Raw genomic sequence first — 8,001 nt, forward strand, 5'->3', positions numbered from 1 at the left:
TTTCTGCGGCTGAGGTCTTGTTACAGTTTTTTTTTTGCAACAAAGGTCTTTGTTGTAGAATCATCTTTATGAGTTTTTCTGCAACAAAGGTCTCATTGTAGGAAATTTTCGCAATAAAGGTCTTGTTGAAGAATCATTTTTACGATTTTTTCTACAACAAAGATCTCGTTGTAGAACAATTCCGCAATAAAGGTCTTGTTACAGAACCATTTTTATGAGTTTTTTATGCTGCAATAGGGCCCTTTTGCAAAAGAGCTTTGTTGAAGAAACAAATATCTTCTACCTTCTCCTTCCGTCATGGCTAGAGCTTGGATTGTGGATAATCTGGAAAGCAAATTGACACCACCGTTCACCATCATTGGAGCTTGGCCTGTGGATGATTTGAGAAACAGATCAACACCACCGTTCGCTATGGTTGGAGCTTGGGCCGTGGATGATTTGGGAAGCAAATTGACACCCCTATCCGCCATGGCTGGAGCTTGGGTCGTCGATTATTTTAGAAGCAGGTTGAAGGGAGGAAGTGCTAGAGTATCGTGGGGAGAGAGACGAGATCGAGGGGATCAAAGGCAAGAAAATAAGGGAGTAGGTGCTAGATTCGTCGAGGGGGTCGAACGATTGATTTCTGATTCTGCAACATCGTTGCCTCGCACATGTGGTCGTACCTACTTGTGTCGCCGCCGACCACTGCCGATGCCGAAGCCGTCGTCGCCACCGTGGTGAATGCGCTCCGGTCGCCCCACACCCTGCACCGCCGCCGCCCCTGCGCCCTCCCAGATCCCAACGTCGTCGCCCTCCCAGTCACGAAGTCGTCCCAACCACACGAGTCAACTGAGCTGCAGGGGCGTTATCCAGTTGCATGAGTGTGTTCTGAAACAATAGGTAAGTTTCAGAAAACTACTGCGTGTGACACGAAGGCGGGGGACGCTCTCATCCATCTGATCAACAAACGATCTGAAGGACGTGAAGCCGGCGGACGCGCGAGCGTTATCGGTCGGTTGAAGGTAAGCTTTTTCCAAAAATGTGTGTGCAATTTTTCGTGCTGATCAGGCAATAAATCTGAAGCATCGTGGGCAAGAGAACTGGCGTAGCTGGGCAAGTTTCCCCCAGTGAAAACAGGAAAGGTAAAAAAGGTGCTGTTCCAGAAATTTCTGGCCATGAACTTCTTTTACTGCTATAACTAGTTGATTTCCCTCTCTGTACGTCCGCGCCCCTGTACAAAAGTGTTGCAGACCTTGTCTTGTATCTTTCCTCCCTGTTCTTACATCCCCTGTACCCTGTAGAACTGGATTATATAGATAAAAGTTGCTGACTCTGAATTTGCATCTTCTCTATTGTCTTGCACCTTGTTTCTGCGAAAAGTAGAGTTATTGTGTGTTGGTAATCTGTGTAGGTAATCTGTGCATAGTAAAAAAATGGGCAATAATGTATTTGTAGTTGCTCACAAAACAAAAAGCTTGTTTTTTTAGAAAAGGAGGATTACCCCGGCCTCTGCATCAAATGGGCAATAATGTATTTGTAGTTGCTCACAAAACAAAAAGCTTGTTTTTTTAGAAAAGGAGGATTACCCCGGCCTCTGCATCTGAGCGATGCATGCAACCATTTTATTAATTATTCATAAAGACCTTACAAAGTAGTACATCAGGTAATCTGAAGCCACCATCTTAGCAACAACTGTCGCTACTCCTATCCACTTATCCACTTGATGAAGGGGTGCCGATGATCCGAGCCTAACACCAAACAGACATCGCACCAAGCCTAACATCTAAAGCCGGAGACCCCAACCAAGCCACATACTGGGTTTGGGGTACAAACCGGTCCAACGCACTCTCATGTGTCGTCGCTGCCGTCTTCCACCAATCCATCTTCAGAGCAGAAACTAACGCACCGAGTTTGCCAGGCCTCTCTGCCATCGACGCCACCATGATGCTAGACAGCGTCCTCCTCCTGCGCGAGTCCATCTCCGTGCATCGGACGCCGAGTCTCCACTGTGCCACACCGCCGAGATCCGCCGCCATCAATGTGTAAGATGAAGCACCGCTCCACCAAAGAAGCCGTCCACTGGTCCCTCGAGCCCGTGTACACCTCCAAAAATGACGCCCCCAAGAGAGAAACGATATCGGAGCGTCGTCGTCATCTGATCTACTGATCTAAGGTTTCCCCTGGAGGTAGCAGATAGAGATCTGGAGCTTCTCCACGGCGATGCCTTCAGGAAGGTAACAACACAAAAGAGTACTGCCATCGCCAGTCTCAACAACAAGCCGAGAACGAGGTTTTCATCTGGATCCGCTCAACAAACCTCCATCAAACATCATGTGCACGGCTCACCACCAATCTGAGCCGCCGCACAATGAGTAGGCCGCACCGGGCAGATCAGATCCGTCCGGAAGCCAGGCCATACATGGTCGTCGCCGCAGATCCGATGAGTAGGCCGCACCGGGCAGATCAGATCCGTCCGGAAGCCAGGCCATACATGGTCGTCGCCGCAGATCCGATCACCGTCGCCGAACGCAGCCAACGCCGCTGCACGGCCGGCCACCGCGCCCGCAACCATCGCTGGCCGCCGCGCCGCCGCCGGTAAAGGCAGGGCCACTCGCCGCGCCGCCAAGTCAGATCGGCCACGCCCCGCGTAGTATTCCCATGATTCCTGTCGTCGAGCGAAGGACGAAAGCCCCGCCACCGCCTTCCTTGGGAGCCTCGAGGGCTTGCCCTGTGGCTCACTCTGGCGGCGGCGAGGAGGGGATGGGAGGAGGAGAAGGGTGTCGGCGGCGCTCGGCTGGTTGCCGCCCGAGCCGCTCGTCACGAGCGACGCGGGGGCGTCCTGATTTTTCGGATCGCGGGGCGTGGAAGTATCGCCCGGGACAGGGTTTGTCCCTTACAAGAACGTACAAGAATAGTAGGCAAAAAACCCCAGAACCTAGTACTTAATAGGTACCCTGTACATGTTGCTTGTGTATCACATTATGGCTGATGATCGACGTGAGGGACTACTTAATAAGTACTCTGTACATGAAGTTGTATCTGTGGTATGTTGAAAAAGACCATGTAATTTATGTTCTGTGCTACTGAAACAGAAGTGGTTGGTGTTATGCCATAAAAAGTTAAAAACTGATAACTAAGTTGCTTGTGTGCGTTGCAGACATTTTTTTACCTTCTTGATGTTGAGCATCTTTGCCCAGTTGACATCGCTGTGCTCACTCTTCACCATTTTTGCCGTTAGTATCATCCTCATGTTGGCTATGTCTTTTGGCCTATACTCCAGGACATGGGTGCCATCCCAGTTGTTGGTATTGTGTAGTATATATATGCTGCAATCATACCTGTATTTGGGGAGAAGGGAAAAATCTGGTTTTCGTTAGTGCGCCCCGAAAAATACGAAATGATATTGCTATTTACTGCAGAAAAATGCAGGACAAAAGAATGTTGCAGAAAAAAAAGATTTCCACGCACTTAAAATGATCACCTGAAGCATGATCACAAATAAAAAACATTATTAAAAAATCCCTATCTTGTTTCTAGAATGTTTGCTTCCTTTACATTTTCGATTCGCAATGGTCCCCCCCCCCTCCCTGTGTTAGGCGATTTGGAGGTGGGTGGTCGTGGGTTTTTGGGTGACTTGGAACATCTTGTGACGTGACACTAGGCCACCGAGGGGTAGGCCAGATGCGTCCCCTCCGTGTTAGGCGATTTTGGGTTGGGTGGTCATGAGTTTTGGGCGACTTGGTTCATCTAGTAAGGCGACACTATGCCACCGAGGGAGGCGAGATGTGCCCCCTCCCGTGTTAGGCTAATTTGGGTTGGGTGGTCATGAGTTTTTGGGCGACTTGATTCGTCTGGTGAGGCGACACTAGGCCACCGAGGGAGGCAAGATGCGCCCCCTCCCGTGTTAGGCGATTTGGAGGTGGGTGGTCGTGGATTTTTGGGCGACTTGGTTCGTCTGGTGAGGCGACACTAGGCCATCGAGGGAGGCAAGATGCACCCCCTCCCGCGTTAGGCGGTTTTGGGTTGGGTGGTCATGAGTTTTTGGGCGACTTGGTTCATCGGGTGAGGCGACACTAGAAGACCGAGGGGGTAGCGTGAAGATGTGCCCCCTCCGTGTTAGGCGATTTTTGTGTTTCTGCTTTCCTTTGGGTGACTTGATGAAAAAATGGAAGGCGATTAAGCACATGGGGGTGGGCGACACCGAAAAAAGTGTTGGTTAAGTAGGTGACTAAAGCTCATTGGTTTCGCTGACTTGGTGTGCACGGTTAGGCGATTTTGGCTATCTGCTATCCTTGGGCTACTTGATGAAAATTGGGGGGCGCTTAATCATGTGGGGGGGGGTGAAACTATGTGTGTGATGAGTAGGCGACTAAAGGTCTGTGAGTTTCGCCGACTTGGTGCGTAAGGCTCGACGACTTAGTTCGTCTTGTGAGGCGACACTAGGGCACCGAGGTAGGCAAAATGTGTCCCTCCCGCGTTAAGCACTTTGGGGGGTGGGTGCTCGTTGGTTTTGGGGCGACTTGGTTCGTCTGGTGAGGCAACTAGGACACCGAGGGAGGCAAGATGCGTCCCTCCATGTTAGGTGACTTGGAGGTGGGTGGTCATGGGTTTTTAGGCGACTTGGTTTGTCGGGTGAGGGGACTCTAGCCGACCGAGGGAGGCGAGATGCGCCCCCTCCCGTGTTAGGCGATTTTGCGTTGGGTGGTCATGAGTTTTTGGGCAACTTGGTTCATCTGGTGAGGCGAAACTAGGCCACCGAGGGAGGCGAGATGCACCCCCTCCTGTGTTAGGCGATTTGGAGGGAGGTGGTCGTGGGTTTTTGGGTGACTTGGTCCGTCTGGTGAGGCGACACTAGGCCACCGAGAGAGGCAAGATGCGTCCCTACCTTGTTAGGCGATTTGGAGGTGGGTGGTCATGGGTTTTTTAGGCGACTTGGTTCGTTGGGTGAGGCGACTCTAGCCGGCTGAGGGAGGCGAGATGCACTCCCTCCTGTGTAAGGCGATTTGGAGGTGGGTGGTCGTGGGTTTTTGGGTGACTTGGTTCGTCTGGTGAGGCAACACTACGACACCGAGGGAGGCAAGATGCGTCCCTCCATGTTAGGTGATTTGGAGGTGGGTGGTCGTGGGTTTTTTAGGCGACTTGGTTTGTCGGGTGAGGTGACTCTAGCCGACCGAGGGAGGCGAGATGCGCCCCCTCCCGTGTTAGGCGATTTTGCGTTGGGTGGTCATGAGTTTTTGGGCAACTTGGTTCATCTGGTGAGGAGAAACTAGGCCACCGAGGGAGGCGAGATGCACCCCCTCCTGTGTTAGGCGATTTGGAGGTGGGTGATCGTAGGTTTTTTGGTGACTTGGTTCGTCTGGTGAGGCGACACTAGGCCACCGAGAGAGGCAAGATGCGTCCCTACCTTGTTAGGCGATTTGGAGGTGGGTGGCCATGGGTTTTTTAGGCGACTTGGTTCGTCGGGTGAGGCGACTCTAGCTGGCCGAGGGAGGCGAGATTCGCCCCCTCCCGTGTTAGGCGATTTTAGATTGGGTGGTCATGAGTTTTTGGGCAACTTGGTTCATCGATGGGGCGAAATTATGCCATCGAGGGAGGCGAGATGCACCCCTCCCGTGTTAGGCGATTTGGAGGTGGGTGGTTGTGGGTTTTGGGGCGACTTGGTACATCTTGTGACGCGACACTAGGCCACTGAAGGTAGGCAAGATGCATCCCTACCTTGTTAGGCGATTTGGAGGTGGGTGGTGGTGGATCTTTGGGCGACTTGGTTCGTCTGGTGAGGCGACACTAGGCCACCGAGGGAGGCGAGATGCACCCCCTCCCACGTTAGGCGTTTTTGGGTTGGGTGGTCATGAGTTTTTGGGCGACTTGGTTCATCGGGTGAGGCGACAATAGAAGACCGAGGGGGTAGCCTGAAGATGTGCCCCCTCCGTGTTAGGCGATTTTTGTGTTTCTGCTTTCCTTTGGGCGCCTTGATGAAAAAATGGAAGGCGATTAAGCACATGGGGGTGGGCGACACCGAAAAAAGTGTTGGTTAAGTAGGTGACTAAAGCTCATTGGTTTCGCTGACTTGGTGTGCATGGTCAGGCGATTTGGCTATCTGCGCTTAATCGGGGGGGGGCGAAACTATGTGTGTGATGAGTAGGCGACTAAAGGTCCGTGAGTTTCGCCGACTTGGTGCGTAGGGGGGGCGAAACTATGTGTGTGATGAGTAGGCGACTAAAGGTCTGTGAGTTTCGCCGACTTGGTGCGTAAGGCTCGACGACTTAGTTCGTCTTGTGAGGCAACACTAGGGCACCGAGGTAGGCAAAATGTGTCCCTCCCGCATTAAGCACTTTGGGGGCTGGGTGCTCGTTGGTTTTGGGGTGACTTGGTTCGTCTGGTGTGGCAACACAAGGACACCGAGGCAGGAAAGATGCGTCCCTCCATGTTAGGCGATTTGGAGGTGGGTGGTCGTGGGTTTTTTAGGCGACTTGGTTTGTCGGGTGAGGCGACTCTAGCCGACCGAGGGAGGCGAGATGCGCCCCCTCCCGTGTTAGGCAATTTTGCGTTGGGTGGTCATGAGTTTTTGGGCAACTTGGTTCATCTGGTGCGGCAAAACTAGGCCACCGAGGGAGGCGAGATGCACCCCCTCCTGTGTTAGGCGATTTGGAGGTGGGTGGTCGTGTTTGGGTGACTTGGTCCGTCTGGCGAGGTGACACTAGGCCACCGAGAGAGGCAAGATGCGTCCCTACCTTGTTTGGCGATTTGGAGGTGGGTGGTCATGGGTTTTTTAGGCGACTTGGTTCGTTGGGTGAGGCGACTCTAGCCGGCCGAGGGAGGCGAGATGCACTCCCTCCTGTGTTAGGCGATTTGGAGGTGGGTGGTCGTAGGTTTTTGGGTGACTTGGTTCGTCTGGTGAGGCAACACTAGGACACCGAGGGAGGCAAGATGCGTCCCTCCATGTTAGGCGATTTGGAGGTGGGTGGTCGTGGGTTTTTTAGGCGACTTGGTTTGTCGGGTGAGGCGACTCTAGCCGACCGAGGGAGGCGAGATGCGCCCCCTCCCGTGTTAGGCGATTTTGCGTTGGGTGGTCATGAGTTTTTGGGCAACTTGGTTCATCTGGTGAGGCGAAACTAGGCCACCGAGGGAGGCGAGATGCACCCCCTCCTGTGTTAGGCGATTTGGAGGTGGGTGGTCGTGGGTTTTTGGGTGACTTGGTTCGCCTGGTGAGGCGACACTAGGCCACCGAGAGAGGCCTGATGCGTCCCTACCTTGTTAGGCGATTTGGAGGTGGGTGGTCATGGGTTTTTTAGGCGACTTGGTTCGTCGGGTGAGGCGACTCTAGCCGGCCGAGGGAGGTGAGATGCGCCCTCTCCCGTGTTAGGCGATTTTAGATTGGGTGGTTATGAGTTTTTGGGCAACTTGGTTCATCGGTGAGGCGAAATTATGCCATCGAGGTAGGCGAGATGCACCCCTCCCGTGTTAGGCGATTTGGAGGTGGGTGGTTGTGGGTTTTGGGGCGACTTGGTACATCTGGTGACGCGACACTAGGCCACTCAGGGTAGGCAAGATGCGTCCCTACCTTGTTAGGCGATTTGGAGGTGGGTGGTGGTGGATTTTTGGGCGACTTGGTTCGTCTGGTGAGGCGACACTAGGCCACCGAGGAAGGCGAGATGCATCCCCTCCCGCGTTAGGCGATTTTGGGTTGGGTGGTCATGAGTTTTTGGGCGACTTGGTTCATCGGGTGAGGCGACAATAGAAGACCGAGGGGGTAGCATGAAGATGTGCCCTCTCCGTGTTAGGCGATTTTTGTGTTTCTGCTTTCCTTTGGGCAACTTGATGAAAAAATGGAAGGCGATTAAGCACACGGGGGTGGGCGACACCGAAAAAAGTGTTGGTTAAGTAGGTGACTAAAGCTCATTGGTTTCGCTGACTTGGTGTGCATGGTTAGGCGATTTTGGCTATCCGCTATCCTTGGGCTACTTGATGAAAATTGGGGGGCGCTTAATCGGGGGGGGGGGGGGGGCGAAACTATGTGTGTGA

General features: G+C 53.0%; 1 long non-coding RNA gene across 1 annotated transcript; it reads right to left on the reverse strand.

The window, feature by feature from the left end:
* Positions 1-990: 990 nt before the first annotated feature.
* On the reverse strand, positions 991-7,780 carry LOC147980064 (uncharacterized). The gene is made up of 2 exons (XR_015619090.1): positions 3,149-7,780; positions 991-1,349 (listed from the first exon to the last, which is right to left on the reverse strand). It is a non-coding gene; the product is annotated as an uncharacterized LOC147980064 (long non-coding RNA).
* Between the last annotated feature and the right edge of the window lie 221 nt (positions 7,781-8,001).

This window comes from Triticum urartu, chromosome 3A (genome assembly GCF_056163025.1).
Source record: "Triticum urartu cultivar PI428250 chromosome 3A, HENAU_Tu73, whole genome shotgun sequence".
NCBI lineage: Eukaryota > Viridiplantae > Streptophyta > Magnoliopsida > Poales > Poaceae > Triticum > Triticum urartu.